The sequence below is a fragment of the Tamandua tetradactyla genome, chromosome 8 (assembly GCF_023851605.1).
Source record: "Tamandua tetradactyla isolate mTamTet1 chromosome 8, mTamTet1.pri, whole genome shotgun sequence".
Lineage (NCBI taxonomy): Eukaryota > Metazoa > Chordata > Mammalia > Pilosa > Myrmecophagidae > Tamandua > Tamandua tetradactyla.
The window spans coordinates 43,494,475-43,507,002 of NC_135334.1; the positions used below are offsets into that span (position 1 = coordinate 43,494,475).

Sequence of the window (12,528 nt, forward strand, 5' to 3'; positions counted from 1 at the left end):
GATGAATCCATCCCTTAATTAAAATCACATTTTCAATGGTCCTGTGTACAAAAGAGTTCACACCCAACAGGAATTCAGAGTAAGACTTGGACATGTCTTTCATGGAGTATAGGATTCAATCCCCAAAACATGTTCGTGTGCACTGATGTACAACTATATACAAATGAGCATATGCTAGACTGAAGGAATATAATAAGAGACTGAGGGAAAACCTAATTAATTGCCCATAAGAAAACCATATTCTGGGGGAGGTAACATAATATTTAGTCCAATTATTAATCACTGTTTTGGAATGTGCTATTATTTTAAAAAGTAGTCATTCATGCGAAAAGTTCATTCGTATAAGCATCAGTGTTCTTCAGGATTGACAGAATGCCATAATGCTGACAGGTCAGAATGCCAACATTTACCAACCAACCAGATAACTAAAAAGCAACCTTCACACAGGGGTAAACATTTATCTTTGAATCAGTTACTTGTAAACATGAATACCCTTTGCTATTTGCACAACTATTGTATTGACAATGTCATTAATAGATTCAGAATGATAGTGACACCAAACACAGATATGACTTGGCTAATCAAACAAGGTTTGCTTATCCAATGGCTAGGGAAAACAGTCAGTGGAATCAGGATAAACAGCAGAAAGATCAGCGACATGCTCTAGTGACAGAGTTGCAAAAGTCCAGCAAGTCCCATTTGGCCTTGCTGGTAGAGCAGAATTACAGATGATAAGTCTGACTGAAAGAGGTACTTCTATTTAGACTTACCTTAAATACATGAGGTTAAATCATGACCACAGCTCAGTCTTTCCTGTATGTATTTGGGTGACCACAGCAACTGGATTTGGTGTATCCTATGTGTTTCAGTGTTGTAAAATGCAGTATAACTGCTGGATACAGTAGTAGTCCATATGCACAGACCAGAACAAAATTACCACTGATCACTCAGCTCCCCCAAATAATAGCTTGGGGCCAAACACACAACCCAATTTAACTCTGTAGAATGAAAAAAAAAAAAAAAGTCATTTACCCAGACTTCCATGAGTCCTACTAGTGGCAAAGACTTTATATTCTATTAATAATTCGTAGAACATAAATGCAAATGGAGTTAAGTTTTCATTAGTTTGAAGGAGACACCAAGAATTGATAAAAGTGGACTGAGTCAAATTAGAAATTAATAAAATGTGTTCATATTTCTTTCCTACCCTGTCCAACATGTGGACAGACTGAAACACAGGTACTGATAGAGATAAATATGTGAAATGGGCCCCCTCACTTCCACAGACCACAGGGCTCATAGGAGATCCTCAGGTTTACTGAGGGGCTGGAAATGGTAGCAGGTGGCTGGTGATGGCAAAGGAAGGAAGGAATTTGCAGGTGATACAAAGCCCAGAACCTAGGGGATCTGTGGTATGAGCAGAAGCCTGAAAGGGGGCCCTGGTCAGGAAGAACTGCAGCGAAGGAGGCGAGACAGGACCAAGCCCGCTGTGGCAGCTGGAACAGGGTGATGCTGACAGGCGGAACAACCAGCTTCGACCCCAAGGACAGCACACAGACCAGTCCCTTCTTCTCCCTTTCTCACCCCCATGAAGATATCTAAGCTCCCACTTCTTCCCACACACTTCTTAGAAAAGAGTGAAGCAGATAATGCCTCCTGATCAGGAAGATAATGTTGTTAAGGGGTTCTATGAATTGACTGAATATTTAATCATGCAGAAAATGGGTAAAATCAAGGAGAATGAGTTTTCTTTATTTAGAAAGTATAATTTTTTTTTCTGATTTCCTTTAACCTGGCTTTAGGAATAGGGGCTCCAAAGCCACGAGAGATCAGTTGTAGAAAATAAAGGAAACTAAAATTTTGGTTCATCTGATTTATCATGAATAAATGTTTCTCTTTCTATACTCATTATTGTTGCTGTCATATAAATTATAAGAGCGAGGTGAGAGAAATTTGTAAAATGCATAAAAGAAAAGGAACCATAAAAATCATTTCAGATACAGTCTTACTGTTAAAAATAACCATCTGTGCATGAGATAGTCAATTTAAAGAATGAGCTACTCCATCTAAAATCGGCATTCTAAATAGAAAACACTTATTTTCAGATGGCCTTTTTCAGTGTTGTCAGGTCACTCACAGCTTCTCAGAAAGGCAGCCTCTGGACCAACAGAGGAAGTCTATTCGTAATCCTGGATATTCATGCAGCTATCAAATATAAATCTGACACACTGAAGAGTTCTTGACTTTCAAGTTTCATTTAACGCTGGGCGTTTCATGTCTCAGTCTGTGTTGTACATGGCATATGTCCATCTCTATTAATACCATTTGTCCTGTCAATGTCATCTGCTTTAGATTCCGATTTCCTAAGCAGAAGCAAAGCCTGTTCGGCAGGAGAGTAAAAGCAAATGTTATAACCCTTTGCTACATTCTAATCCAGTCCAGGCAACAGTGGATATTTAAGTCGATATTTTCAAACTCAAGCTGCACTAGAGAGCTGGGGCTCCTTGGAAGATGCCTAGTCTGTTTCGTAGGAGAATTATGAAATGGTTGTAATGTTTTGGCATTCTCTATTCAGATGATAGCCTCCATGATATTGAAATCCACATTTCCTTCAAACTTGATTTATATAGCACTTCCTTGGAGAAATTACAATACTGCATTCGATTTGGGGAGCTGCTCATGGACAGCAATACACTAACGGGACCACATTAGGAATAACCCTGTGTTTGTGTGTTTATTTGCTTATACCATAATTAATTTCAGAAAAATATTGATGTTTAACTATTTTATCTATAAACTCTACTAAGACATTATAGGTTAAATGCAACAATAAGCTTTTTAAATGAAAGGAAAATAAGATATAGGTATAGAATGAAGAATGGCTTACACAAAAAACTGTATTTCTCTTGAGTCAGACAAACCTGAATTTGATTATCAACTTCATCTCTCAAAGGATGCACATTCTTGGTAGGACAAGTAGTTAAACTCTCCAAGCATTATTATTGTCTATTTCTAAAGAGAGGCAATGAGTCTTAATGTCATGTTTGTTGTGACTACTGAAATAATATAGTCAAAGCACTTAGGCTAGTATTTGACTTACTTTAGTATTAGTACATAATAAAGTCCCAAAATTACTAGCATAAAAAGAAGTTAATATGGGACTCTTTCTGTCTTTGTTTCAGGAGAGAACGCATGACATAAGGGAAATGACAAATGTTGCATATTCTAAAGTGAAGTGGTTTTCAATCAACTTTAGTCACAATGAACTGAGCAAAAAACATCAGCCTTTACAAAATATTGGAAAGGCCAAGAGAAAAGGTGGAGACTGGAAAGAAAACTTCATTAAAGAAATGTAAGTACACTGTGAGTCCTCTCCAATCCATGAAGAAGGCAGCAGATCTTCTCCCCTTACGTTAAGATTTATGAGTGGGGAGTAAAAAATATACTAGGAGTGCTGGACACACGGTCTCTGAAGCCTGTAGGTCAGAAGGCACCATTTCTTATTCATACCTGAGAAACAAAGTGAGTAGGAGGCTATGTGAAGGGGCCTGTAATAGCAGATCATAGGGACAGGGATGGGAAGTAATTGCATGGCCACTAGAAAGGGCCATAGGTATGTATTTTCCATAAACCATGCCGATCTGAAGTAACCTCATCAAAAGGTCCTACTTACAATAGGTTTACACCCACAGGAATGGATTAACTTTAAGGACATGAGTTTCCGGGGTACATATAGTTCCAAACCACCACAGGCGTCCCAGTAAGTTCTCTTATATACCACCTGAATTATCAATCCCCTACCCCAATTCCAAGAAATAACCATTGTTCTGATTTTTTCCAACATAAATTACTTTCACATGTTCTAGATTTAATTTAAATGGCATCGTACAGAATAAACTCTTTTGGGTAAAGTTTCTTTCACAGAGTATAGTATGTTTTTATACCCATCCATGCTATTGCTTATATCAGTAGTTTTTTTCCTTCTTGTTGCTTAATATGAATACACTTTGTATGAATACAATTTAATTTGCCAATCAATTTATTTTTGGTGGACACCAGTTTTAGGCTAGTATGAATAAACCTGTGTTATGGTCATTCTTGGAAAAAGTCTTCTTGCAGATATATGTTTCAATTTACATAGGATAAATTCCTAGAAGTGGAATTGCTGGGCCATAGTTAAGTGTGTGCTTAGCTTTATAATAAACTGCAGTAACTTTTTCCAAAGTGGTTGCACCATTTTATACCTTCCACCCATTTTATGCACCCCCCACCCCCACAAATGCACAAACATTCTAGTCTGGCAATCATCTTGCCAACATTTGATGTTTTCAGAGTTTTGTTTGTTTATCTTCAGAGTTTTTCAAATGTATTTTGTTTTCTTTTGTTAATTTTACGCATTCAGGTGGATGTGTATATTTTGTTTTGTTATGTTTGTTCTACACAGCATTTCTCAAAAGCCAAAAGTGGCTGCTAAAAATGTGATATCACATTGATTACACAGGCATGAAATACTTTGTGGTTCCAAGTGTTTCAGAGCATTAAAACTAAACAATTATCATTGCTGCTAGGTGACAGCTCACGTTCAAAGTTCACGAGGTAAACTTTTTTTTTTACTTTCCACATTTTATTTACATTTTACGACTAACCTTAATTTCAAAATCACATATCCATACACCTATTTCCTTTTAGATGATTTCACTTAAACTTCAAAGCATGATTTGTTAAACAAAGACTAAACAAATATTTGCCATGTGTGTTACTAGTTACACACAGGGAACAGCATTTAACAGAAATTCACTGACACTCCCAAACGTTTTTTATTATAAATACAGGTATCAAAACAATCCCGAACATATTTTTTATACTCATAGCACTCACAATGCTTCAAAAATTAATACAATTCACAACAATATTCATTATACCTACTACTTTAAACAATTAAAACTGAAGCTCTCTCATTAAGCAAGTGGATAAATCATGTCATTTATGTTTTCTCTTCTTGAAATTAGTTTTCAGACACACATATCCTTCCACAGCAATCTGATGCTCCTTGCTGTGCTTTTCTTTTCTTTTTTCATGGGCAGGCACCAGGAATTGAACCAAGGGCTCAACCATGGCAATTGCCATGTTTTTCTCTGGTAAACCTGAATTCTACTTTGAGCACTCCTGGTATATGCTTAAATGACAGTGCCTTGGTAAGAGAAAAAAAGAATTATGCTGCATTTTTCCTCCCGTTACCTGAAAACATAATGGGTATACACATATTAAATATATTCTTACAAATGTCCAGGTGATGTTTACCAGATGGAATTCTTTTACTTTATGTGTGGATATTCTGCATTGTGATACTTAATCAAGACAGTAACCTGAGTAGAAAGTTGTTGATTTAATATGAATTTGAACTCCACTAAAATTGATTGCTGTATGTTTGTCCTTCTGGTGGCTGTGGAATCTTCATATTTTCTTTTGCCATCATTAGATGTCTTAGGTCTTGAAGTACAACTTTAATATGATACAAATTTTGCCATTTTGTTAACACTGGTATGTGCTGTGCATCCATCATTCACTGGAATTATTCATTCCATTCAAATTAAGTTTTGTGATAAATCTAACTGATGGAGGTGCTTCTGGGTATTTAGGTCTATACCTTACTTTCAGGCTATATATTCTGTTTTCATAATTTGTCTGTGGAGCTCACCTGCCATCTTCTTCTGCAGCCCAAACCCACAAAGGAGATTTTTAAATGGATGCCAAGTAACAAGATCATTCAAAAAATTATTTTTCACATTTCTTTACTCTATCACCTTCAGGCAATTTTAGGAATATATGCCTTTAATATATTCAGGAAATCTCTGGGACTACTATGTCCATTGCTAAAACTAAAGGAAAATGAAAACTTTTTGCTCATAATAGAAATTTTACTTTTTAAAACCTAAGAGACCAGGGGTCAGAAGTTGATAGATTACTCTAGAATTCTAGCCTCCAGCATAGAAATACAAGTACACACCTACACATTTATCCATCTCTTGATCCATTCATCAGATATCTCACGTGCCACCATATCATGTTCTTCAATGAGGTTATGCAGAACTTTTCCAGTTAATTTTATGTAATCCTTCTAAAATTGTGTTCCATAAGAAACAAACTTCTTGTTCTTCAGAATCTCCAGATGGCCTCAAATAGATCTGCCATTCCAGTGTTCAGTCTCTCCCAAATGATCACCCCATGTGTAGCTATAATAAATAAAGGTTAAAAGATCATAAACAAGACCATATGCCAAAACATGTTTTGTAGACCTTGACAGTGGGAATGTAGGGGCTGAGTCCGACAATATCTAGCTTGTCAAGAAACCAGATAAAATCTTAGGGGAAAAAAAGGAATTCTGCTATATAAGCTGGGGTGGCAAACAGCAATTCCCTTTAGGATGGTGGGAGAAGAGTAGCTAGTTCCTGCTAAAAATCTTCCTTGGCTGTCAGAAAAATAAGTCTTCAAGCATGACTATGGAGTATTATCAATAGTACATATGTTAAATTCCCTCAGAACATCTGTCTGTCATTCAATTCTTGGCTCTTATGTTATCTTCTCAAGAGGATTTCTGATACAATCCCAAATTCAGTCTATCTCTATTCATTTCTCTCTATAGCACCTGTCACCTTCTACCAACTTTGTAATTTATTTATTCATTTCATTTACTGGATGAACTTGCCAACTAGAATATATGCTTTGTGATGGCAGTTATTTTCATTTACTATGTTTGCTAATTGCTATGCTCAACCTGCAGAGCCTTTGGCACACAATGCTCAGCATACATTTGGGGTATTACTGCATGAATGAATGTGACCCAATGTGCATAGATGAATTCTACCTATGCACAAGCTGGGTCACATTGAAAGAGAAAAATTTATATGGTTGTTATGCATACTTTAGGTAGTCTTCCAGAGAGCATAATTTAAAACCATAGATCTTATTACTATATACCAGTACACATATACATATAAAGTCACTGTCAACCATGAAGTCATGGAGCTTAGCTCATCTGGACCAAACAGAGCACAACTAACCAGCGGTAGATGGGTCTGCAGGATCTGTAGTGTGTATGGGATTAAAGTGCAAATTAGCAGGACTTACCACAGAATAGCTTATCAATATTTGAACATTTTGGTACTTGATATCCTCGTAACGAAAATTTACCTCCAAATTTTAGGCTAAGAAGTCACTGTTTTGTCTTAAGAATTACAACTACTTGGATTTTTAGATTTTCAGCACATACATTTTTTGTGCTGAATTATTCATAATGTCTATGTGCTGGTCTTTAAAACAACCAATAAAGTCTCAATTATGAAAAAAACAAAGCTATGTGGTAGTAGCAGAGTTGTCTAGGACTTGAAGATTGAACAAGTCACACTTCAATATTTGTGACTTCTTCAGGAAATGCCATTTTCTATCTTTGAAAGACGAATTAATAGCAGCAATCCTTTTGTGCCACTATTTAAATGTAATCTTTTAGTAATCTAATGAATTATTACTCCAAAAAAGTAACATATAGTATGTATTAATGATAATTTAAACACATAAACAGCTACATCTGTTAACATATTCCCTGTATTTGCTCAAAATCTGAAGGAGAGTATTTTTGCTTACCACAAACTCCACACCTTGACCACATTCCTAAAGTAATTCACTTAACTTAGTGTCAATAACAGAGTGATGACCTTTCATAATCACATTTAGCATTTTACAATGGGAAAGAATGGTGGAATAGATTAGCAAGAGTTACACTCACAGAAACAACCCCTACCCATCTCAGTTGCAAAAATAATTAGGGACAATTCATAGCAGAATTATCATTTAGTTATATGAAATTGCAAATATATACTAAGTGCGCTGCTTACCCTAATTATGTATCTTTGTAATGTATTTTTTTTATCATTCCAGTAATATAAAATGCAAAATAGATTGATCTCAGACAAGATTCATGAAAAAGAGTTTCTCACCAGCCCAAGAAAAGTGACTATGTCTATATGCTTAATAGGCAAAGGGATTTTAAACATAGCTTATTATTTTATGAGTACTTACTAAAGCTTATATTCTATTTACTGATATATACTATTATACTGAATACTTATCATCCTGGTGGGTTGAGACTATAAGGCTTGAGATCCATTTGTCTCCTTTTTTCTCTTTTTTGGAAACTGGCAACACTGTCCCAAGACCCATGGCATTCTTATATTCCTTGATAAGGATATCCTTTTCAAGTTACTGGAGAATAACAAAGAGCAGGAATATCTCCAGAATACATTACTGGCCATGTTGCAGGACTGTTTCAACAGGCTAGAGACAAAGCCAAGAAAGTAACCGGGATTGTGATGGAATTCAAAACACTGGCACAAAAGAAGTAGCTGAAGGCCTATTTCATTGAAGAAATCGGACATACTAAGCTTGGAGATGTAAAACCATTGTCAGAACATTACAGATACATACATTCTAGATTTGGTAAATTGAATAAATGAGCTAATAATGCATACAAAATAGTTTTCATAGAGCCTGGTACACAGAAATCACTCAGTGAAATTTAGCTGGTTCTGAGTCAAACGGCAACATTTGAATTGTTCCACCCTAACTTCTTAAAGAATAGAACAAAACCCAATCGATGAAAGTCATAACAATGAAAGTTCTGTCCCAAATAAAATGACAATTTCTTGAAGCAAAATGAAAAGGATACTGTTATTTATCTTGAGAAACGGTGATGATTGGGGATATTATAGGGAAACTTCAAGGGTCAAGCGTAGCCATATTTGGTGATTTTTGAAAGTTTCTTTTAGTTTAGAGTTACTGTGATTTTAAGACATAAACATCCTATTTAAAATTTGAAGCTTTTTGATTGCAATGTGGACAAAATATTTTATAAGAAAGATACATACAGATGTATGCATATACAGATAGATAATCACAATATGGCTTACCCACAACACAGTGCCAACTCATAGAAGTTGTAAAAGCAGCCTGAACTTGAAATGCAATGTTCAAGCACAGCAAAATAATTTAAACATTCAGTGGAACAAAACAAATCCAAATAATTATAAAATGTAGGTCAGAATTTAAAAGCATTGTTTTGAAGATGACTAATATTTTACTTTATAGATTTTGATGCCTATTTAAACATTAACGTTTTGATTTGCAAAACACTTATTTAAATGCAGTTTTAGAATATGGGCATCTTTAGTTCTAAAACTATTACAGAATACATTACTTTTTGTACAGTTAAGAAAAATATAAAAGTGGAGCTACATATGAGTAATAATAAGTTAAGATGCGAACTCATTTGTGAATAGGATCTTTGAAGGTCCTGTTTAGATGAAGCCAGATTGAATCAGGGGGGACCTTTGCCAAATGACTGGAGTTCTCATAAACAAAGGAAATTCAGACGCAGCCACTCAGCTGAAATTAGAAACCGGAAGAAGCTAGAAGACATGGAAGGCAGAAGTCAGAGAAAGCCAGAGGAAGAAATCAGACTCCAGAAGTAATGAAAAACCAAAAGAGAAGATGCAAGGAGGAAGAGATAGCCATGTGTAAGAATTTTGCTGGACGACTATGGACTTTGGAGAACTCACACCTTGCCAATGTCTTGCAAGACGTTGGACTTTCAGCCTCTGAAACCTTGAGACAATAAATGTCTTCTCTTGCTTAAGCCAACCCACTATACGGTATTTGTGAGAGCAGCTCTGGCAAACTAAGACACTGGGTCTCCTGAATAAGTCATTTCACCCTTGTCCATACATATCATCCAAATAATATATTGCTCATGAGTGCTCTCTAGATTAGAGATCATAAGATAGATTTTCAGTTTTTCATTTAAATTTTCTTACTATATAATTATTTTATTTTTCCCTTATTTACAAGAATTGGTTTGTACTTTTCAGGTACATTTATATTCATTTTTTCTTTTTTTATAATGAAAGACAAAATGAAAAACATCATATTTGCTTTCAAAGGATCAATTTTTAATGTAACGGAGATAAACATTGGTATGAAGAAATCTACCTGTTTCTTGGGATTATTTTTACAAAATGAAATAACGTGAAAGATAATACTTATTAAGAGATTTTTCTTATTCCTGCAAAGGAGAAGCTTAGCCTACTTACAATTATGCCTAAGAGTCACCCCCAGAGAAACTCTTTTGTTGCTCAGATGTGGCCTCTCTCTCTAAGCCAACTCTACAGATGAATTCAATGCCCTCCTTACCCTGCATGGGATATGACTCCCAGGATGTAAATTTCCCTGACAATGCAGGACATAATTCTTGGGAATAAGCCAGGTTCTGGCATCATGGGATTGAGAAAGTCTTCTTGAACAAAAGGGGAAAGAGAAATGGATCAAAATAAAGCATCAGAGGGTAAGACATTTCAAATAGACTAGAGAGGTCATTCTGGAGGTTATTTTTATGCATTATGTAGATATTCTTTTTTAGTTTCTAGTGTATTAGAAGAGCTAAAAGGAAAGACCTGAAATTTTTGGACTGTTTTCCAGTAGCCTTGATTCTTCATGGTGATTGTATAACCATGTAGCTTTTACGTTGTGACCTGTGACTGTGAAAACCTTGACACTCCCTCTATCCAGGATATGGACTGATGAGTAAAAGAATGAAGACAAAAATAAATTGATAAATAAATAGTTGGGAGGTTAAGGGGCAAAAAAAGAAGAGTTTTTGAGTGTGTGTTTTTTAATACTTTTTATTGAGGTGGATGAAGTTCAATGGGAATTCTTTCAAAATACATTTCTTAAAAGGTTTTAAACAATTCCTTAATTTTATTCAATAGCAAGTTAAATAACTACTGGATGAAGCCATAGTTTATAAAGTTTTTAGAAAATCTGAGATGGGAAAGCTTCCTCATATGCTCCATTGAAAGTCCACTCACGTACACTGGAGCTGTGGAAATGGGAGTTATTTGTATATTCAATCACAAACAATTATCTTTGAGAAGTTTGCCAATTAAATTTATTAAATACATTAAATATATGAATGGTTATTTCTGTATGAGAAAGCTGATTTTTTAAAAGTTACTTTCTTTAGATTGCTACAGTTTTGGATGTTGGTTTTTCTTGCAGGGATATTTTACATTATAAGTATGGATGTGCCATAGCCTAATGCCGCTAAATATTTCTCTTGTGACACTTAGCATACTGTAGTACAATTACACGCTTACTTGAAGTTTCCCATTGCCCTTTCCAATGCACTATTAACATAAAAATATTTGATTGATCTATATAAAATTGCTATTTTTGTATGCTAATATTTGATTTTTTTTTAAATGAACGACCGATCATTATGGTTTCTCCCATTTTTAAGAACATATGATTACTGGAACATGTTATATGAGAAATTTTCTTCTTTATACAGCTTAAATCATACAGTGATTGTAGATAGATAGAGATAAATATATAGACAGAAAGATCATAACTAGGTGGCTAGTCTTGGTTCTGAGTCTTGGTGTTTGGAGCAACACACGCCCATTCTAATCTTTCTCCCACAGGACCATGCTTTTAAATAGCTGAGGGCATACATATTGTCTCTAAGTCTTTTTCCCTTCAAATCGCACATCATCAGCTCCTCTCACCATTCCCCCACCTCCATACATCATCCCTTGCTCACTTTCCACCCAGTGCCCTGCAGGCTGCTAATGCTGCTCTTCCAGAAAGTGCTCTGTCAAGCACGGAGCACAGTGACATAAATACAGTCTTCATTCTGGACAGTTATTTCCTGCTTACATTTTCTGTAGCCACGAGCCACAGCTGTTGAATTAAAGCCATCCGATACAACTTTTGTTTTTTTGTTTTTTTTAATTTTTTCTTTTCTTTTGTTTTTTGTGGTTTACTTTTGGTTATGCCTTAGGTCCGTCTCTGCTGATAAATGGACCTCACTGAAGGAATTTTCCACATAAATTCAAAATATCATGCTGAGTTTGTGGATGTCACAGCTGGAACAAAATCTTAAACTTGTTTTCTTCTCATTTATTTTGTTCAAATATTATCTCCCTATATCCATAAAAATAAAAATAAATAGAAGTATAAACTTAGCCGAATTCCGTAACTAAAATTCACCTGCTTCTTAAATGACAAGAAAAGAAAGACACAATTTGCACTTTCATAAAAATGAATACTTTTTAAAATTACCATCCCAATATGATTTAGATTATAGCTAAAAAATCTCAGGGTTTAAAGGTCTGTCATTATATATTGATTCAAATCATTTACCCCTCTCTCATAAACAGGTATCTTTGAACATAGTTATAAGAAATAGGTTGTAGAAACCTACAAGCCAGAATGGCACTCACCAAATGGTAATATTTAAAAATATGTGTTTAATTTTGTAAAATTTTGTTCATTAGCAGCAAACAGAAAATTATCTTCTGATATTTAACACGGTTTTTTCAATGCCTTTTCTGATACTGTCAGTTTTTCAAATATGGAAAACATCATTGTGAAAAATACTTATCACTGATGTGTACGATAGCCTACTCCTTGTTAAGG

The 12,528-nt window shown here is 35.1% G+C and overlaps 1 pseudogene; it reads right to left on the reverse strand.

Moving 5' to 3' along the window:
• Positions 1 to 5,407: 5,407 nt before the first annotated feature.
• Positions 5,408 to 11,808, reverse strand: LOC143645071 (ubiquitin-conjugating enzyme E2 variant 2-like; annotated as a pseudogene).
• Positions 11,809 to 12,528: the final 720 nt, after the last annotated feature.